Source organism: Trichosurus vulpecula, chromosome 5 (genome assembly GCF_011100635.1).
Source record: "Trichosurus vulpecula isolate mTriVul1 chromosome 5, mTriVul1.pri, whole genome shotgun sequence".
Taxonomy (NCBI): Eukaryota; Metazoa; Chordata; class Mammalia; order Diprotodontia; family Phalangeridae; genus Trichosurus; species Trichosurus vulpecula.
Genome location: NC_050577.1, coordinates 76,445,823 through 76,468,005, shown reverse-complemented (window position 1 = coordinate 76,468,005; position 22,183 = coordinate 76,445,823). Strand labels below are relative to the sequence as shown.

The 22,183-nt window shown below is 37.0% G+C and overlaps 1 pseudogene; it reads right to left on the bottom strand.

Annotated features, from left to right (window-relative positions):
- Positions 1–253: 253 nt before the first annotated feature.
- On the bottom strand, positions 254–21,544 carry LOC118850900 (annotated as a pseudogene).
- Between the last annotated feature and the right edge of the window lie 639 nt (positions 21,545–22,183).

The window sequence follows — 22,183 nt, the reverse complement described above, 5'->3', positions numbered from 1 at the left end:
ATGAGCCCATATGTAAAGTGAAATAAAGTTCACAAAAGGTTACATAGTGAAAGAGATTACTGGAAGGATGAGCAGGAGTTGAGTGGATTGGGCATAATCAGGGCCAAGCTAAATGGCAGTTGGTGAGGGTGCAGGGAAAGGTTGTAGAAGAAGTGCTATGTTTTTAGGGTGATAATTTGATTTGATTTTTAAATGAACACTTTTGTTTCTTTGTTTCACAAATAATACCAACTGACATAACTGTATCTCTGGGCTAACCAAACAGACCAAATACCATATCTTCATCAGACTTTTCTGATTCTTCTTTCACTTTCACCTTGGCTGGAGAAGGGGCAGCAGCTGGAGCCATTGCTTCAGTGGCAGCATCTGTAAACACAGAAGGGTCAGAAAAGAAGGCCTTTGCCCTTTCAGCAAGTGGCAAGGTATACTTAGTCTCCACAGCCATAGCCAAAACTTAATCTGTACCCATTGATGATGCTGTGTGGTACTGATGCAACAGTTGGGTAACCAATCTGTAGAAAGACATTAGCAATGTTACAGATACAGGAGTGAAGGAGCAAAGTCTCCTTCATGATATCCAGCCCTTTAAGATTTTAGATGCTGCCATTGCTAAATACCTGCTCAATGATCAACCCAAAGGAAAACAGAGAGATATTGAGGATATTCCTTAATGTGACTTCACTGGCACCTACTTTGTCTCCAGTCTGCCCATTGCTCAAGATTCCTTTGGGGCACCTGGAAATCTTGGTGGTGATATCCAAAGCCTGGATCCAAACCAGTCTTCTGAGCTGGTAGAGTGATATCACATAGAGGAGCGGTATTGGGGATGGACATTAGTTGGCACATTTTTGGCCAGAAGCATATCCCTAATCTCAATCAGATCTTCCTTGTTGAACACATAGCTCATATTCTCCGGGATATGAGATAGCAATTTCACCAAAGCAAGATTGTTCCACAGATGTCCATGAATTGCTTTGCGTATCATATTGGTATTGTGTTTTTATTTTTGCTTTGTTGTGTTTCGTTTTCCCCATCAACATTAAGATTGTGGAAGAACATCCAGATCTGCTTCATTTTCTTGGCGTCCACATTGGCTGCTCCCACAAAGAAGGACTTTGGTTGATTATCTGAAGTTTGCATGATCCTGAGGAAGTAAATTGATTTTCAGGTAACTCTGTCTGCCCTGGGTATCTCAAAGGTCTTTTAAGGATTGTCACATCAGGTTTAAAGATGATGTCACTCACATGAGGATACGTGGGGAGAACCTAGGGCAGTGATTTTTTTTAATTGTTTACATTTATACAGTGTTTTAAGGTCCACAATCTTTATGAGATCACTCCTCTGACTTAGATCTACAAATACTCATTATCCCATTTTCCAGATGAAATTTTAAGGGTTAGAGATATAAGATACCTCACGTGAGTTTATGCCCTTGGGTAAATGTTGAAGCCAATATGTGATTCTAAGTCTCCTGTCTTCAAGTGTAACATTCTTTCTCAGACACTAGCTAACTGAGGCATGTGGGAAGCTGGGAGAGAGGAAGGAGACAATTTGGTTCTTGGCCTCTTGTCTGAATCACTACCATTCATCCAATCGAAATGTTGGTAGGAAATGCCTTGGATTTGAAGGATAAAGAAACAAAATGCTTTCTTCTCAGTGGAGAAATAGGCTGGGGTCAAGAAGAGACAGTTATATATGCCATCAGATATGTTGGCTTTGATAGTTGGTTTTGCTTTATTGTTTTTTATATTTGTAAGAGAGGACTACATGAGGAAGAGGATGTACATTGTGAAATTTTTCTGTCGGTCATTGTTAAATAAGCATTTATTAAATATTGCCTATATGACAGGCACTGTGCTGAGCACTGAGGATACAAGAAAGGGAAAAAAGACAGTCCCTGCTCTCAAGAATCTTATAATCTAATGGAGCAAGACAACATACAAAAAGGAAGCAGAAAATTAGTGGAGGAGGGAGGGGAGAAGGTATCTGGTGTTGAGGGCATGATGGAGAAGTCCAGAGGAGTTCAGCAGTTCATATAGATAATCTATGACAGGAACTTTATACACCTTGAAAGTATACCAGTGGTGAAGTCCTGCCTATGACAAGAGTTACATGGCCATGGGCATGTCATGACCTCTACTCCACCATTGTCTTCGGAATTTCTTAGGTTAGCTTGGTTTAAAAAAAAAACAGTAAATGCAACTTTTTTTAAAGTTGGTGGTACTGTAATTTTAATGTGTGATATGATCTCCCTCAAATTACTATATACTAAAAATCCAAATACCAAAGGGGAGGAGAGGAAACCTAACTGATGATCATATGATGAAAAAAGTGTGAATTGAACTGGAACACACACACACACACACACACACACACACACACACACGTGTAATATCTAATTTCTTCAGTTAGCTAACAGTTTTTCTTTACTTCTTTGTTATAATTATAAAACCTTATATTGGGAAATTGAATCACTAGCTAGAATTATACTTAGTGATGACAGAGTCATAACTATGTTAAGGTGAACAGGGCATTTTTTTCCCTCAGAAAACCAAAATGTAAAGGGCAATGTTATTTTTTTTCCAGTGGAACAGAAACAATTGAACTTTGCACCAAGTTATTGAGAGTTATTAATTAAAAAAGGAAGCAATGTGATAGTAGCCTTTCCACTGCTCTTAGCTGTCTTGAAAGCTGGCTTTAGTGCATCTTGGTGGGGTGGGGGTGAGGGGGTGTTCGACTTCTTTTTCCAAATGAACTGAAGGCAAAGTTCAGGTCATTCGTCCCAGGTTTGGTGCCACAAGCTCTGGGAGAAAAAATTGCTAATTACAGATGAAGGGGTTTAAATTGTATGTGTGAGATCAAACGTTTGAGAATTTAGATAATGTGCGTATAAATCCCTATCACCATTGTGAGCCATTTATGTCTTATTTTGAGAGCACAAGTGGCTAATTTTAAGTAATATAAGAAATACAGTATTAGTGTGGGCAACTAATTACACCCATAGAAAATATGTTTGTGGTTACTAATAACAATTATAAACCATTTTCTATGTGGAGAGAGTTACACAGAGGAAAATAATACTGCTAATAAAATCATAATCATAACATAGAAAGTCTCCAGGGAGTCTTGGAGAAAAAAATCTGACAGTCTTAATTTCCTGATCCTGTTTGGGAGATGGGTTGAGAGCTTGTTTTAGCTTATTTGTATAGTGAAAATCAAGCTTCTGAGAAAACATACAGATTGCCTTAAAATTCTCTACAGAATAAAGGTATCATATAATTAAATAGATAAATGATATTAAACATAAGGCTCAATAAATGTTAGCATCGACATTGGCATGCATTAAGTTCTTTGGAACTGCAGGTCACATTCTGGTGCAATTAACACATCTTTCCAAGAGAATGTAATCACACCCAATGATTTATAAATTCTATGTGTGGGAGTATTTTTGACTTAACACATGAAATTCTTTCAAATTTGAATAGGAATTTATGATCCCATGCCATTATTTCAAAGAGCTGAGATTTTCCCTACAGTCTTCTTCTTTTCCTTGTTGGTAAATATTATCAGAGAGTCTATTGAGAAAACAATGTTAAGTAGCCAGACTATTTGCTCATCATTTAGTGTCATGGCTTAAAGAGATTAGTTACTACATACAGTTTTGTATTTCAAAAAAAATTACCATAGATCTTTCCCTTAGCCCATGTCATTCCTTGATGAAAGGAAGGAAGGAATGAAGGAAGAGGAAGGAAGGAAAGAGAGGAAGAAAGAAGGAAGAAGAAAAAAGTAACAAAGGAAAGAAATACAAGAGGGAGGGGGAAGGAAGAAAGGAAGGAAGGAAAGATAAAGGAAGAAATTAGATTCATTCTAATGTGTTTTTACATGTTATCTGAATTATCCACTTTGAAAAGGGCCTAAACATAGCTGGAATGAAAAATTAAAGGAAAAAAAAAAGATTAAACTTGATATTGAATTGAAATCCACTTTCATATTTATCACTGAGGTAAAAAAAGGCAATTACTAATCTTTTTTTTCAGCACTTAAAATTGACTTTTACAGTTAAGACCATTATGAAATCTAATGAGCCCTCCAAAAATAAATAATATACAAAAAGGATAAAGGGCAATAAAATAGAAAGGATAATTATCAAATTTCTGAGTAATAGAATAATAGGATGATAACACCTCAAGTAACTACGTTTCACAGCTATTTTGCAGTTCATGTAGATAATCTATGAAAGGAACATTATGCACCTTGAAAGTGTACCAGGGGTGAAGTCCTGTCTATGTCAGGAGTTACATGGCCATGGGCATGTCACGACCTCTATTCCACCATTCTCTTAGGAATTTCTTAGGAATATTAGTTGCAGGTGAGTTGCAGATCATCCTCATTGGAAGGAGGGTCCATCCCAGGAATTCCTTACCAAGATAAAATTACACATCCAGACCAAAATGTTTCTCAAAATGATCATTTTATCTTATAATGTAGGGCATTTCCTAGATATATGTAACTCACCATCATGAATATGCCTTCTCTTCTTGTGTAGCAGTTATCTATGTCCTTTCATACATTATCCAAAGAGGATTTACTTAACTGGCTGGAAGTCTTCCCCCTAGGTCTTTAACATTTAATAGGTACTAGCATGGTAATTGGACTATTCTATCTTTTATCCCTTATTCTGACTGTAAGAAAGCCCAAATGAATGAAAACTGTCTGCCACCTAGATAAGGAGATGTCTCTATTAAAATCTTCAAACAATATGCCCAGTGAGATCTTACCTATACTTAATTTATGATATAAATTTTTATTGTTCATCCTTTAATTGTTCTTATTTTCAACAGATTCTTGAACCGTTGGCTGATTGCCCCACCCCCCCAGTCCTTTCTACTTTCATATCTGTTTTGTCTCTTAAATGTTTTTCAGAGCCATCACCTTTAACATGCAGTTCCATTCATGTGTTCAAAGTAAACCTTGATATCCTGGGGATCTTGATTTATTTATTTATTTTTTATTAATCACATCACAAGGAAGGTAAATGGACTTACAAGGATTTTCTATATCTTTTGCAATGCTGTCTGGAATTAGTTTATTGACAACTTCTTTCAAGTCATTTTCTTATACTTTTGCAATCATGATTTCCATAATTTTCTTGCAACTACAAGGAACCCATTGGTGCTGGGCAGATCTGTCTGTTACATTTCCTGGTAAAACCAGCACAAAAGAAATGTGGAACAAGTAGCCATCAGTACTTTTGAAATCAATATGGGTTTATGACTTGGTCTATCATTTTTTGACCATGAAGCACATCTTGTCCTACACAAGAGACATTGCATGGAAATTAGTCAAATAATTTTTATACAGGCCATTAATAATTAGCTTGAACTTAAGAAAAGCAGCCTCTAAAAAAAGGAAAAAAAAAAAAGAAAAATGGCTTCATCATTCTTCCTATCAGCAAGGCTCTCTTAAAGAAAGTGACCTTTGAGACTTTTAGATGAGAATTCCTTGTGTCTTTGTGTCCATTGTCTAGCCAATATTAAGTATACTGAATATAGTTCATGCTTTGACTTCACACTTGTCTTCTTCAAAAATGCAACAGCTTCTTTCTACTTGGCTTCTTTAAAAATTCTCTGATAAGAAGCTTATTTTCGATAACCAATATGTTACCCCTCAAAAAGCCCAAACTTCCCCATAGCTAGAAGTCAATTAGAAGATTTAGTGTGTTGTAGAAAACCTCTCTTTTTTCTGTTTGTTTTTTGGAGGGCAGAAGGGAGGGCAATTGGGGTTAAGTGACTTGCTCAAAGTCATATGGCTAGTAAGTGTGTCAAGTGTCTGAGGCCAGATTTGAACTCACATCCTCCTGACTGCAGGGCCAGTGCACTACTCACCGCACTACCTAGATGCCCCTGTAGAAAATCTTTTGCACATGTTTGTAAATCTACTTGTTTTTAATGGAGATTTCCCCCTTAGACCTATAGATCACTCTCATAAATGATTTTCCTGATGAGTAAGAAACAAATAAGTTAATGTTTTCTAATCATATTTTGTTGTTGTTGTTAACAGTACCATCATCCTTATAATGTTTTAAAAATTGTATGACCCCTTCCATGGATATTTCTGTGTAGTCCAACATATTTTCCTGACTTCATCATTTTAGTGTTATATTTTCTTATTAATACAGCACAAGAAAGACTAAAGAGACTAAATGTACACTATCTTAAATGATGAAAATTATTTTCCATAGAAGTGTTGATGGACATACTCTGTTTTGAGGGGTATACTTATTGTTCTTTCATTTTCATCCTTGCATTTTTTTATATTTTTTTTGCAGGGGGGGAAGGCAGGGCAATTGGGGTTAAGTGACTTGCCCAAGGTCACACAGCTAGTAAGTGTGTCAAGTATCTGAGGCCAGATGTGAACTCAGGTCCTCCTGACTCCAGAGCTGGTATTCTACTCACTGTGCTACCTAGCTGCCCCCATTTTCATCTTTGAATACTCTTGTGATGATCTGGTTTAGTTGGGGCTTATGTAGAGCCACAACTAGGGCAGGGTGACAGGCTTTGCTCCAAAATGCAGATATTTGATAGTTATTTCCTCCCTGCAGTGGCCTTTGCACACATCCTTCTCATATCTTACAATCTTATACCTTGCTTATTACTTGATGTTTCCTTTGTCTCACACCTATCTGCCTCTGGCCTCTCATTCTTTCATTTGGGGCAAATTCAGTAGAGTGAAGAGAAGGGAGTGGACTGGGGCAAAAGACAGGCAGGGTACCCCAATATGATAAGTCCCACATCTTAGCTATTTCAGATGTTGCTTACCAGTAACTGAAGATTTTATATGTAGTCTTGTTAACACTGATAGTCCTTCTATTTTGTTGGGAAATTAAGCGGTGTGTTTTTTGGATTCATTTAATGACACCCTCTGTTCAGTTGTGGGCCTTCTAGTGCTAGTGTTTGGTTTGTAAATATCCCCTCCTTCCCCTGCCATTTCTGCTTATTTAATTTGCCAAGGGAACTAGAATACTTCCTTAGGATTTCATCTCTCTTTACACTTTCTGCAGATTTTTTCCCAAACAATCTTAATGTTTTTTGAGATGATACCACTTACTTATTTCTACCACTCCCTTGGTAATGTTTTAAAACTGAGCTTATACTTTAAACTGGTGTTCACCTTGGGTGTCATGGCTCTCCATTTAGCTTTGGTAGTTTGTTCACTAAAGTGTTTTAGGTTCTTTTGATCTCCTTTTGTTTGTTATTACTTTATTTGGATGCACTTCTATCTCATGGCTATATTTTAAATGCCTTTCCCATAATTTTCTTTAATGTCTTTCCCATATTGATAGATCATTCGGAAAGATCAGGTTGCATGTGTTGCATTTGTACCTTTTTGCCCCCTCATCTTATTCCTATAATTTCATCTAATTACTTAACTGAGAAAAATGAAGTTCTAAAAGTTCTAAACACTCTTCTACATCAAGGTAGTTTCCATACTCAATTCCTTGATAGTTCCAACCATAGATTTAACTTTGTTCAATAACCTTTTGATTATAGTATCAAGTGAGAGATGCTTCCCAAAATTGTTTTCCAGTCTCATGAGGATGTTTCTGTCATAGTCCATGGAAAATAGATTATTTAATTAAGTCTTCCATAAACTGATATAATATAGAGACTAACAATGAAAGCCCAGCTCTTTGAGCAAGTGTAGATTTTCCTTTCCTGATAAGGTTATGCAGAGCTTCTTCAATATCCCCTGCTTTATTCAAATTAAGAAATGGAGCATTGTTGAGCATACTTCTAATGATGAAAGCAGGGGAGCCGGTATTGTGTTGATGAATATTTAATTTGGTGAGGAGCTACAACTGAGGGTCTATACAAAAGATACAAATGGGTTATCTCTCACTCTTTTCTGGTGACTTTTAAGTTAGAATAATTATTATGAGCCTCCATGCAAGGGAGCTCCTCTGCTACCATGTGTCTCTGAGCTCTTAGGAGGTGGTTCATAGATAATACTGTGTCCTCAAGGAGCTTACAGTCTAATGGATTTCACCATTTCCAATGAATCAAAATTACAGACAATGAAAAGATTTATGGTGGATATAGACACCAAATTATCACTAGTGTTTATTTATACACAAGAAGTGGAATTAGGAGAATGTAAAATTCTTGAGATTAAGAACTGTCTCTTCTTCTCTGTCTTCCTTCCTTCCTTCCTTCCATCCTTCCTTTTATTTATATCTCTAGTACATGGCATATAATAAAGTACTTAATAAATGCTTATTTCTTATTTGATGTATTAAGCTCCTACTACATGTGAAGTGCTGTGCTTCCTTCTGCACATGAAAAGATAACTATATCCCTGAAGAAATATATAATTAGTTATAGGTATTTGGAACTTCATGTAGTGAGAGTGAGGGATAGTGAGATATTCCCAATACAAGAAAAGTCTACACAATGTGAGGCAGGTCCTAGTCTATGGAGGATTTATGTGAAAACATGGCCAAGGATTAGACAGAACGAGAAGGCATGGGTGGATTGCTAATGGTATTACTGAAGAGATTATCCATATAAATGAGATCATAGAACCATGGAAATATTGACATATTACTACTATTCTATGAAATAAGTAATTAAAGGAAGCTCTGGTAACCCCCACTCCCACCCTGCATGTCTTTGAAAGGACCATCCTAAGTGACCAACATTCATCTAAATGAAGGTGACACCTGTACTAGTTCATCAGTTATAATTTACTCTTTTGTAATTCTATTCTCTCTAAAGGCATAAGAATATTTGCAAGAGGGAGGGGCTTATTTTTTCTCCATTTCTAAGATCCCCCTGGGCTCAAATCTAAGTTAGTGCTTGAGTTCTGAAGCATTTATTTCTTTCGGTCCAAGGATGTTCCTGCTGCTTTGTTAATATATTGAGGCATGTCTTCTTTAAAAGATTAAGCCCTTAAATGTTGCTTTTGAGCACCATTTGCCCTCTGCTCTCTTGTACATAATGGCCTGGCTGGTTGATACCTTAGACTGCACTGGGTCTTTTAGGGCACCTTAAAGATTGCATTTTTCTCTTGCAAGGAAATTGTAAAAGCAACTTGTGTCTACTCAGAATCTTTCCAGGAAGGAAAAAAAGCCCAACTATTACTGTTATTATTGCTTTTCAGACTTGAAGGATACGTAGCAGTTAAGTGAAGGGCATCTCATCTCTACTATTACCACAAAGTGACTTGGATATTTTTGCTAGAACTATGTCATTAGGAATGTAGTCTCATTCCTTGCTTCCAATACTCTTTCTCAGAATGTTATTAATAGCAATGTGCCTTTATATACATTGTCTAGATTACACCAAGATTTAATTTGCTAAAGTCTTGAATATCCTGCCTCAGACTTATCTGCATGACCCTGGGTAATCATTTAACCTCTCTGGGCCTCAGTTTTCTCCTATGAAAAATAAGGATAGCCTCTCAGATCTTTTCTGGCTGTAAATAAATGATAATTTGTTCCTAAATTATACTGATGTAAAGCAGTAGTGTGTTAAGTATATAAAAATTTTTCCCAGTTCAGGAATGACAATCTCTTAGTTTGGGATATCTGTGTCCGTTCACTGAGAGATTGTACATTTCTGACTGAGAGTCTTTTCTCCTAGACTGTCTTCAAAGTCTGTGTTCTTGCCTAGCTTTACCCTGCTTCAAAGAATTCTTGAGCTACTCTGGTCGCAGAAGAAATAATGACTTTCTTGGTTGCTTAGTTCCTATACCTTACTCAAGCAGGACAATTCAGATAAGGCCATGTTCATTCGCTGTGCTATGTATCTTTCCTTTCAACTTCTATAGAGCTCACCCCTCCACTAACTTACTCATCCCTCCCTTTCTCACAATCCTTTTCCCTCCATGCCAGATACCTACATTCATCTCTTGATTTTCTGAGATCTTCTTCCTCTCCAGTAGATCTCATTCATATACTTGATCACATGAGACCTGGATCAGGCTATCTTGATTAATCTATTTATAATAACATGATTTTGGACTTTCCATATTATCAGTTAATATTGAGAAGCTGCTTGAATAATGGATAGAAGATCTCTATTCATGTCCTGCCTCTGGCATAAAATCTCTGCATGACTCTGGGCAATAGACATAGCTTATCAGTGCTCTTGGAAACTCTTTAAAGAAGAGGTTTTTAACCTAGGGTTTGCTCTATGGATAGATTTCCAAGGTTGCAGACCATGGATTTGAAAAAAAAATCTTTATTTTCACTAATCTCTAGCATTTCTTGTAACTTATTAAATATATTATTACTGAGAAAGGATACATAGGCTTCACTAGATAGCCAAAAGGAATCCAGGGCACAAAAAGGGTTAAAATCCCCAAACTATGGTCTTAATTGGAAAGAAGGTGTTGACCTGCATTGGTGGGGGTGGGGGGCCAGGGGGGGGGGGGTCCTTCAGTCAGGTGTTTGCTATATCAATCAAACCACAGGTTTAGTCTTTTATCCCTAACAGAGGATCAGACTTGATTTTCACTATACTTCAGTACAGAATACAGAATCAATAACAATGATCAATACGGAAACAAATCCATAGAGAGAGGGCTCATATGTTCTAGCACCAAAGTTAGATTTGGGATGTTGTAAATTATGAAATAAGAAGATTGTGTATGATGTGGTGGTATCTGGCATTTTAATTGGCTAACTTTATCTGGATCATGGGCAGTGGATAGAGTTCTGGGCCTGGAGTCAGAACACTCATCTTCCATAGTTCAAATCTGGCCATTAAGCCTAAAGGAAACAAGGCTCAGGAGGAACACGATAGTTGTCTTCAAGTAATTATTGAAGGGCAGCTAGGAGGTACAGTGGTTAGTGCACTTGGCCTAGAATCTGAAAGACATCTTCATGAGTTTGAATCTGGCCTCAGACACTTACTAGCTGGGTGACCCTAGGCAAATCACTTAACCCTTTTTGCCTCAGTTTCTTCATCTATAAAATGAGCTAGAGAATGAAATGGCAAACCACTACAGTGTCTCTGCTAAGAGAACCCCAAAAGGCTTCACAAAGAGTCAGAACTGACTGAAAAACTACTAAACAACAAAATCTGAATCATTGCCTATTTCATAGGATGCAGAGAACAAATATCTTGTTGTCCAAATGCCTCATCTTACACATGAGAAAAGGTTAGCTGACTTGCCTGAAGTCACATAGCTGGCCATCAAACCTAGGTCCTCTGATTTCAAATTCACCATTCAGACTATCTGTGGGTCATTTTGAGGTTACTTAGATGAGCCAACAAATCAATGTAGGCCATACCTAAACAAACCAAAGTAAAATTGACTGTCTTCTCTTTTCCCTATAATGTTTCAAATTACTAGTCTTCCTATAATATTAATTTAAACACCACATACACACACACACACACACACACACACACACACACACAGACACACACACACAAACACACACACAGACACACAGATGTATGCTCTTCTTGGTTACTCCAGGGTCATGTTTAATACTTCAGGTAACCTGGTTTGATCCAGAGCTAGAGTCAGTTTTAAGTTGCTGAAAGTGCAGGTTTTTTACTTTATTTGCATACCTTAAAGCTTCCTGCTTCTCCTTCAGTGCCGCAAAGGTGACATTTTCTGTAAAGTTTTATGTTCCTAGAGGACAGTGTCGCAGACAGCCAGGAATGATTGAATACCAGTGGTTCTAACTCAAGCTGCCATTTCACTGTAACTATACTATTGGAGCCCTATGAGTGGAATACAGATAAAGAGCAGGGTGTGTGGTTGGGGACTGCATAATATAAATATTTCACCTGATCCTGGTGCTTTGATAAGCCATACCACGAATTCCAATGGGACAAGCATGTATTAGCTACTACTTAACATCAAGTGACATCTATAGAGCTTGAAATTTCTGTTCAAATTGATGTTGTTGCTTCCTTAAACAACAAAAGGAGACAAGGCTGGGATTTTTAATGCAATTGAACATTTGAGGAATTGAACATAAACTGTGGAGGAGGGAGGAAGAGAGGAAGGTTGCTGTTGTATATAAAAGATAGAGATGCAAGATACGTTATAAACTTCCTGACCTCTGTAAAGTAATCTGTCCTCTGACATGCAAATAATAGAGCTGCATAATAGAACATCTATTTCCATCTTAAGCATAATGTTTTCAGGCTGAAAAGATCATGCTGGAGGTTGGGCAGCAGCAAATAAAATCAGAGTAGGACAAAGAAAAAAAAAGAGAGATTCATTTCTACCTACTTGCCAGAGCTACTGGCAGAATTAAATGAGGAAATCTATTTAAAGAGAAGAAACCCCAGGTCCCTGTAATGCTCTATGCAAATTTGATTTGTCATTATGATAACTTTTATTAATATTTGTATTTTTCTCTAAAGGCCACGCTCCATTTAGTTTATCATCAGGATGTTTTGGTCTATCACCTGAAGTGTGTGACAAATCCAGATCCTGACTCAATAGATTGAAAAAGATTAACCTCTTCACAAAACCCTCATTTCATGGGTGAGGAGCTCTCTGGATTACCAGCTCATTCTTCTCTCTGACTCCCCGAACATGTTCTATGACTGAAAAGCTCATGTGCAAGTGTGCTCAAGGTTTTTAGTTGTTACATTTTGTTTAAACTTCTTTTCTATTTTTCTCTTATTGCATATTCTTTCTTTCTTTTCTTTTTTCTTAACGTTCTCAGTTCTCATGTTGGTAAGACTGTAAGGTTATCTTTGGAGAATTTTTCTAAGGACATACCTACCCAAAAAAAATTATATTCAGGAACATTAAAAAAAAAACTCCTTTGCCAGATCTGTTTTTTTTTTTTTTTTAACGGGCCAACGCCAAGTTTCCACAGTTGTTCTGGTAAACCTGAGCCCTGAAAAAGTCAGATCTGTGGACAGAAGGTAATACAACCATTCATGGAGACCAAATCTGCACTATTTATTGAGAATTTCCAGATCCTCATTTCTTTGCCTGGATATGTGGAGACCGCAAATAGAACAATAACAAAAAGTCTAAAGGAAAAAAAAAATGGGAAATAAGAATGCTTCAGGAAGGAAGGGCAGAGAAACCAATTATAATAATGCTGTTCCTATCTGGTATTCTGACGTTGTCAGGGAATGAAAAGTTCCAGATAGCTCAATCATATTAATTTAAGAACCAACCTTGTTGCATTGAAGCTTTATTTTTTTGGACTGGAAATATTTCTCAAACAAAGGGAAGAGCTTGTCTTGTGAAGCATGGGAGGTGACTATAAACCCAACTTTTTCTTGATCCTTCAGGGCGATTATCAGCAACATGAATTATGGTTCCATGCTGTACTATTACGGTGTCCTCAGTGGTGATTGAATTGAATCCCCTTATGCTAAATGAATCCAGACTGCTGGGTTCCTGTTGTTATTGCTTTATTCATTCATTCATTTATTTGTTTGTTTGTTTGTTTATGTATGTATGTATGTACACATTGGTTTATTTATTTATTTATTTATCTTGCTTTGAGATCTTGGGTATAGACCTCTTTTCTTCCTTATGTCGGTTGTCACATCCAGATTCTGAGACTATATCTATTTCTAGCAGCTCTCACCTTATTCTGATTTTCTACCTCCAATCTGCTGTGGGTCAGAAATCCAGATCTTCCAATATGTTTGACTTGTGTCTAGTAAGACAAAATAAAAAACAGCTTTCAATTGAGAGCCTGAAGTACTACTCCCTTTGCATGAGACTCAATACATGGACTTTATAATATTTTAGCTCAAAGGGAACATGCACATCAGTGAAATCACAGACCCTTTAGAAGCAGCTAGATGGCACAAGGGCTAGAGTACTTACCTGGAGTAAAAAAGACCTGAATTCAAATCGAGCCTCTGATAATTACTATCTGTGTTACCCTAGGTGAGTCACAACCCTTGTGACCCTTACTTCCTCATTATAAGATGGGAATAACAGCACCTAAGCCCTAGCATGCTTGTGAGGATCAAATGAGATATTTATAAAGAATATAGCACAGAGCCTGGCCCATAGGAGTCAGTTAATAATTCCTTCCATCAAGCTATGTTATTTTAGTGTTTTACTTTAGGATTTATAGAATTTTTGTTGTAGCTTTTGTTTATAAAATTTTGTAGGATCATTGCTCAGAGACCTTTTGCTCCTAGTTAAAATATATAAAATAAATTTCAATCTTTAAAGTGTTATGTAAATGTTACTTTCAAGATTAAGGAGAGGAACTTGGCAGATATGAGCAGGCTGCAACAGATAACCAATGAAGGACCTGGGAGAGAACTAGAGTAAAAAATGTCTTCTGGGACATGTATGGTAGGAATAGAAGGTTAGGTGGTCACACAGCAAAGGTGAGAAATAATTTCTGGTGGCCTGAAGTTCTTCAATGGAATCCTCTTAATGCCAGGAGAAAATAATGACAGCCTCTCATATACTGGCTGCACCCCCTACACAAACACACACACACATTGCCCCATGGGAAATTCATGAAGACCAAGACAAGAGCTGCCCAGAGTGGGCTGGCACAGATTGGCTGTCAGTGGCATCACTGGCAGGAACATCCAACTTATGAAATCACAGATTCATTTGTGCACTTGAATATGGTATTTGATGGCAATGATGGTGATGATTCTAAAAATCTAAGGTATGTTCCAGTTAGAGGGGCTACCTGGATAAATGAAACTTCATTGTAATCAGGTTTTGTTCATCTCCCTCACTCTTATGTTATTAGCTCATTCAAAAATAGAGGAGAAGAGCAGGAGATAAGATTTGTTGGATTTAGAAAAATTACCTCAGAGATACCTAATGGGTAGTTGTGAGGCTCAAATGAGATGTTTATAAAGTTCTTAGCACGGTGCCTGGCATATAGTAGTTGCCATATAAATATTAGGGATGATGATGAGGATGGTGACGGTGGATGACACTATGATAGACGAACAAAAACATAGCCAAAGAATTTCAATTAGAAAAGAAATTTACTTTTCTTAAACTTCTCCCTATTTCTATAATAACATGCTTTAAAATATATTTAATATATTTAAATATATGTATATATTTGTGTGTATACTTCCTACTCAGTATTGATTCAATTACAGTTGAATATAATATATATTGAATCATTACCTTTGTAAGGCATTATTATATGCTGAATAAAGCATTGTTCTTAAGAGTCAGGAATACCAGGGTTTGCATCATGCTTTAGATCAAGGGCTCTTAATTTTTTTTTTGCATGTGTCATAGATTTTTTGGCAATCTGATGAAGCTGATAGACTCTCAGAATAATGCTTTTAAATGCATGTAATAAAATACAAAGGATCACAAATGAAAATAATTATATTGAAATATTGTTTTATATATACATACATACATATATTATATATATGTTTTAAAACTCTGTGGCCCCCAGTTTAAGAACCCTTTCCTTACACACTTACCAGGTATGGAAGCAAGATGTAACTAAATCTCACACAACTTCAGTTTCTTCATCTCTAAAATGGGAATGATAATGACTGTGACACAAGTTATAGGAGTACTGTGACCATCAAATGAGATTTCATTAGGAAATGCTTTGCAAACCTTTAAGCATTGTGTAAATGTCATTTAATTTTATTTGATATGAGAGTACTTGATCTAGAAATTACAGAGACTATATAAGACAGAAATGAATCCCATCCTTTCAGTCAATTTTGTGATTTAAAAAAAAATCAAAGTAATAAAAGCTCTCAGGACAGTCTCAAACAAAATGCTGTTTTTGCTGCTGGTCTAAAACCAATGACCAAAGGATAAAGCGTATCTTCTTTTTTGACTGTGACCTTGGGACTGTAACCTGGTTCTGCCCTCCTAGGACCTTCCTCTAGATTGAATCATCCAATAATAACATTTTCATTTAGCAAATTAAAGTGTAAAATATACTTTAGTACAGTGTGAAGGATTTGGGGGTAGAGACTATATACAGGTAGATAAGCTGCATGTATTCAGTTCAGTCCCCAAACCCAACTTGTCAGTTTTAACACACATCCAATTTTTCAGTGTTAGTCTGTTTTCCCCACAAGATAACATATTTTCCTTAGGACCTGATCTTTGAGAAAAAGTAAGGTCTTTTCTGGTTGGATTTTAGATAAAACCTCCGATTTCTGCCATGAACTTTTCTCTTTGAACACATTTAAAATACACTGGTTACTCTGTTCCCTAAGTGCCATCCTTCTTAAACTATCTATCCCTTAAAGTCAACCAGCATGAAACTAGTCTGAAATACCATTCTGGTTCGCAATTTCTGAGTCTCATCTCTCTGATCTCATCTACTCTCCTTTCTGCCTATCTGTCTCTGGAATAATCTTTAACCCAAGTACAATTTTGCCAAAGGACTCCCTTTCCATTAAGAATGCTCTTCTCCCAGCCAGAATCATCATTAGAATATATATGTAAATGGAGGTCAGGGAGCTATTCATCACAATTTTCTTCTTAGCATTATACTTGACTTAATATTTATTTTTAATTTATGGAATAAAACAAGCATTTCCATAGCATATTATAATAAAAACATGATTGTACATAAAAGTGCAAAACTACTATGCATAACTTGCTATTCCTGTCAAACATACAACTAAATTATCATGTATGTTTCTTTTTTTTCTTCCCCCTCCAGAGATGGCTACCATTAGATACAAATAGAGGTGTGTGTGTGTGTGTGTGTGTGTGTGTGTGGGTGGGTGTAAAATTATTCTATTCTATACATCTATTTACCAATTCTTTCTTTGGATACAGTTAGCATCTTTCTTCATATGTCAACATGTTAATAATCAATTTCCTTTTTTCACTTTTCTACATATTTTTAGATCCGCAGATAAAAGTGATGATTCACTTCTCTACATTTGGCATCTAAGTTTCAAATCTGCAGACTCTGATCTTTAGTTCCTCTTTTCATATGGGGAGTCAGAAGAATGTGTCTGTCCCCTTACACATAGGGAGAAGCATAAAACCCAACTGTTTAAAAATGCTGGACATACAAGCTTCTGTTGGCCCAACTTTTTCATAGGCTTGTCACCTTGATTTTGTGAATCCTAAGGTCATAGATCTGCAGCTGGAAGGTACTTTAGAGATCACTTAATCCACCTCCTCACTTTCATTTTGCAGATAAGGGGAATCAGGCCCAAACACATTTATCAGCCTGCTTGAGGTCACTCAAATATCAGTTGGTGCAGTCCGTACTTGAATCCACATTCTCTATTACTAAAGTGTGAGTTCTTCACACTACCTCCTAGAGACTGAGTGACTTTCCCTACATCACATAGGTTGAAACCTGGCAGAACATGACTAGAAGCTCAATGCTTTTCTCTATTGAACCTGGTCGAAGTTTCTTAAATTTACACAAAAGCTGTTTTCCCATTTTGTTCTCTGGTTGTAGCCATGGTGATGTCTAAGCCACGCGGCCACATCTATGTCTATCTGAGACTGCTAATCTTAGTCGATAGTTCAGGGGTAGGAATGACAAGCTCTTAGCTCCTTTGTCCTTTATGCAGATAGAGCCCTTCTGAGGAGAAACTAGTGAGAGGGAACTACATCTTCCTTTCAGAAACAGTCTTAAGGAGCCTGAAAAAAATTAATGACCTTTTTAAAAACACTTCAATGTCTGCCACTCAACTGTGTATCAAAGAATAACTATTGAGTTTTATTTATTAGTTTTTTTAAAGAACAAGAAAAAATATCAAGCTTTCCCAGAAGAGTGACTAGCTAAAGCATGTTCAGGCCTTAAAATGGCCAGTAATATGTTTTGTTTTGTTTTTCTTATTTTTTTTTAGGCTTTCTTCCATGTGGCAACCTAAAGGTCACAGGATGTAGAACAATGTGAGCTTGCAATGAACTGAAGCCAAGGGTCTCTGTGACCTAGGTTGTTCTGAGAACAGCAAAAGAAATGATATCTTTTATTTTTATCTTTCCAATAGCCTACACTTGCTAAGTTTCTCTCACAAGTTGATAATCCAGAAACCTGGTACAAATAGTAATGAGGCACGTGTTTTTGCTACTGAACTGCATAAAAGAACAGAACAGGTGAGAAATTTGTATTCTTATGGTCGTCTTAACCTTCAAATGGGCCTGTAGGAACATAACCCCCAAGTTCAATTTTTCCCAGCAAAAAAGAAAAAAAAAACCCAAACAAACAAACAAAAAAACCAACCAACCCCTGGCAATACAAGCATCCTGACAGACACATCTGCCCCCTACTGTTCATGCCTTATAACTGCAAGGAAACAATGACATTGAACACTGTGCAACGTAAATGAAGCAGTCTTGGTTATGTGCAGCAATATGAGATTACTTTCAATTTATGATTTTAAATGTTTATTAATATGATGATTATATAAACGTGCTGTTGTTGAAAAAGCACTGGCTTTAGAATCAAATACCTAGGTTCAAAGTCCAGCTCTGCCCCTTCCTGATTATTTAACCTTAGGTAAGTCATTTAACTCCTCTGGGTCTCAGTTTCCTCAACTGGGAAATGGAAATAATTATACTTGCACTATCTAATTCACAGGGCTGATCTGAGGAAAGAATACTATGCAGAGAGGCAACTTGGAATAATGAATGGAATGGAGTTGTAATCAGGAGGGCTTGGGTCCAGCCCTCAGGGAATTTACTTTCTACTGAAGGAACAGAATAAAATTAAGAAAATGAGAGTATAAGCTCACTCACTCAAGGTCATACAGGTAATTAGGGCCAGAGCTGGGATTTGAACTTGCCCCTCCAGTCTTCAGTGACAGATCTTTTTTTCATGTCATCATGTTACCTCTTTATACTAACCAGCTCTGGTGGTAGAGGAAGGAAGGAAGGAAAAAAGGAAGGAAGGAAGGAAAAAAGGAAGGGAGGAAGGAAGGAAGGAAGGGAGGGAGGGAGGCAAGGAGGCAGGAGGGAGAGAAGAAAGAAAGGGAGAGAAGAAGGAAGAGAGAGAAGGAAGGAAGGAAAGAAGGAAGGAAGAAATGAAAAGGGAATGAATAAAAAGGAAGGAAGAGAAAGAAAGAAGAAAGGAATAAAACAGGAAGAAAGGAAGGAAGGAGGAAGGAAGAAATGAGTGTTTATTAAGCATACATTATGAATCAAACACTGTGCTAAATACTCTAAAATATCTCATTTCATCTTCATAATCCAAAGAGGTAGGTGCTATGATTATCCCATTTTAACAGTTGAGGAAATTGAGGTGGACATAAGTGATTGGCCTAGGGTCACATAGTTAGTCAGAGGCAGATTAGAACTCAGGTTTTCCTGCCTCCAGGTCAGCACTCTATCTACTTCTGCCACCAAGCTGGCATTAGTAGGGGGGAATGAGGGGCTAGAGTATGCCAACTTGGCCTGGGGAGGGCTGAAAAGATTTAAATTCAGTTCAGTATTATGTATCTGTCATCAGATATCATTAAAGATAAAACAAAAATGTGTTATTGTTAATATTTACAATTATTTTATGCATTTGCCAAATTTGGCTTTACTCATGTAATCACCTTTAACATCTGCATTTCACTTTATAGCTGCTAAGAGATTTTCCTTGTTTTGAAATTGCTGCACTGCAAGTTTCAATTTGCCTAAGATGCTGACAGATCCACGATTTTCACTCATTCAGTTCAGGCATTTCCTCATAGCAAGTTTTGAAATGGGGAAGTATTCAGATCTACATTTCAACATGCAATTTATTTAGATTCAGTAAATGGGCATGGAAGCCAAATTCTACTCTCTGTCATGTACTTACTGTTCCCATTGATTTCAGGCGCATTGCATGTGAATATTTGAAGGGGAAATATGGCCGATGTGATAAATATAATCTTCCCTTAGCTATAGCCAAACCAAAATAGTCATGTCAAGAGCATCTTAGTTAAGAAGAGGAGGGGGGGGGGAAGGAGGAGGGGGTGGGTGAGGGAAAGAAAGAAAGGGAAAATCCTTATTAAAGCTAATCTACCTTTGTCGATGCCCTGATTTCGGAGGCAGGGGGATCTACGTTCATTTAGCACACTCTAGTTGAACATTAATATTTTAATAACAGCTGAGGTTTCTGAGATTAGGCCTGTTAAATATTGAAACTCATTCCAGGTTCTGTTATATCATATTCTGCAATCTGGTTTGAAAAGCCAGGATGATTGTTTTAAAAAAATAAATGAGTTCATAAATATAACATATGATTCAAAATACATCAGATAGGTGCTCATATTGGAGGAGGAACCATAGCATCTTCTATTATAAATATTTATTCTTTTTCATGTAACCCTTGTCTTGTATTTAATCAGGCAGCTTCTCCAACAGCATGCCTAGGCACTATCTGAAGTTTGTAATGTCTTCTCTAGGGGGAAAAAAATAAAAGAGTAAACTATACTATAACTAAATCTAAGCCAGGAGGAATTGTGAACTTCTATACTGGCTGCTACGCCCATCCACCTCTGTCTGTTTCTCTATTCCTCCCTCCCTATGTCCCACCCTTCTCCTGTCTGACTTATTCTCTCTCAACCCTCAGTACATGGAATGATCTTGCTCCTCTCCTCTGTCTAGCTTCCTTCAAATTTCTGCTCAAATCTGACATTCTATAGGAGGCTTTTCTTATTTACTCCAGACCCTAATGTCTTCCTCTCTGGGATTTTCATTCATCTTTTCATATATCTTGTACATACCTAATTGTTCATGCGTTGCCTAGCTTATTAGAATGTATACTCCTTGAGATCAGGGACTCTTTAGATGATTCTTCCGCGCGCGCGTGTGTGTGTGTGTGTGTGTGTGTGTGTGTGTGTGTGTGACATTCCCCAAAAGGCAGCAAATGCAATAAATGCTCTTTGATAACAGATATAATAAATTGGACTGTACTAATGATGGCTGACATTATTACTCCAATGCCTCAGTGTATATAAAATCTCATTGATAACAACAGTTGCTAGCATTTTTTTTTAGCACATTCAAGTTTAAAAATCATTTTAGGAAGTATTTTATCCTTACAACAACCCTGAGAGGTTGTCAGCCTTACTATACCCAATTTACAGATGAGGAAACTGAGGCATACAGAGGTTAAATATCTTGTCCAGCATTATATAGCCAATAAGTGTCTCAAACTGAAGTTGATCTTCTTGACACCAAATCCAGCAGTCTATCCACCTGGCCATCTAACCAACCGTAGGGAATCTCTCAACTTGAGCGTATGAGAACCACCTATGCTTGGTCATCCTATAAGCCTCTTCTCTGCAGGGAAGAGGAAACAAGGCCTTATGAAATACCTTCTTAATATAACTTCAAAATTTTGCAGATAATTATAAAACTAGCATATATATGGTATGCCAGTAATCCATTTCTCTCTTTGAGATCAGCCCAAATATTTTCCTCCAATTATTTATTTATTTGATGGCATCTTATATTCTCTTTCTCTTGCATTGTTCCTCATTTGTACTATGATGAAGCTAGCTCATGCCCACTGACCTCCATTAATCTTTGTGTGCTTAGATTTCAGTTCTTCAGAGGCATCATCATCATCTTTGTGCTCATCACCACCATCATTTTCTCTTAAAGTATAACTAAGAATAAACGTCATTATCTGACTGTCAGTTAGAAAAAATAGAAACTTTAATTCAATTATTTTTAAAAGCAAATGGTGACATCTACTTCTATTTTTTCACTTTATTTTTCAAATTTATAGTCCTTCCAGTGCAAGAAACTGTTATTTTTCTTGCATGGCAGCCTAAATAACAGCATTATTTTGTAATGGAGAATGTGCTAGATTTGGAGTCTCAAGAACTGGGTTTGAATCTTCTTTCTACCATCCATTACTTGGGCACATAGTAATTACACTCAGTAAAGCATTAAACATTTCTGAAATCTAGATCTTCTATCTGTAATATAGAGATAGTAATAAACAAATGGGAATGGATAGGTGGTGTAGCAGATAGAGTGCCAGGCCTGGCATCAGGAAGACCTGAGCTCAAATCCTCAGACACTTACTAGCTGTGTGATCCTAGACAAATCACTACACCCTCTTTGCCTCAGTTTTCTCATTGGTAAAACGAGCTGGAGATGGAAATAGCAAACTACTCTAGTAACTCTGCCAAGAAAACCCTGAAGAGGGTCATGAAGCATTGGGCACAACTGAAATGACTGAGCAACAATACATAAATGAATAATGATAATTTTCAAAAACTATTGAATTCTTACTACCTGTGAAGCATTGTCAATC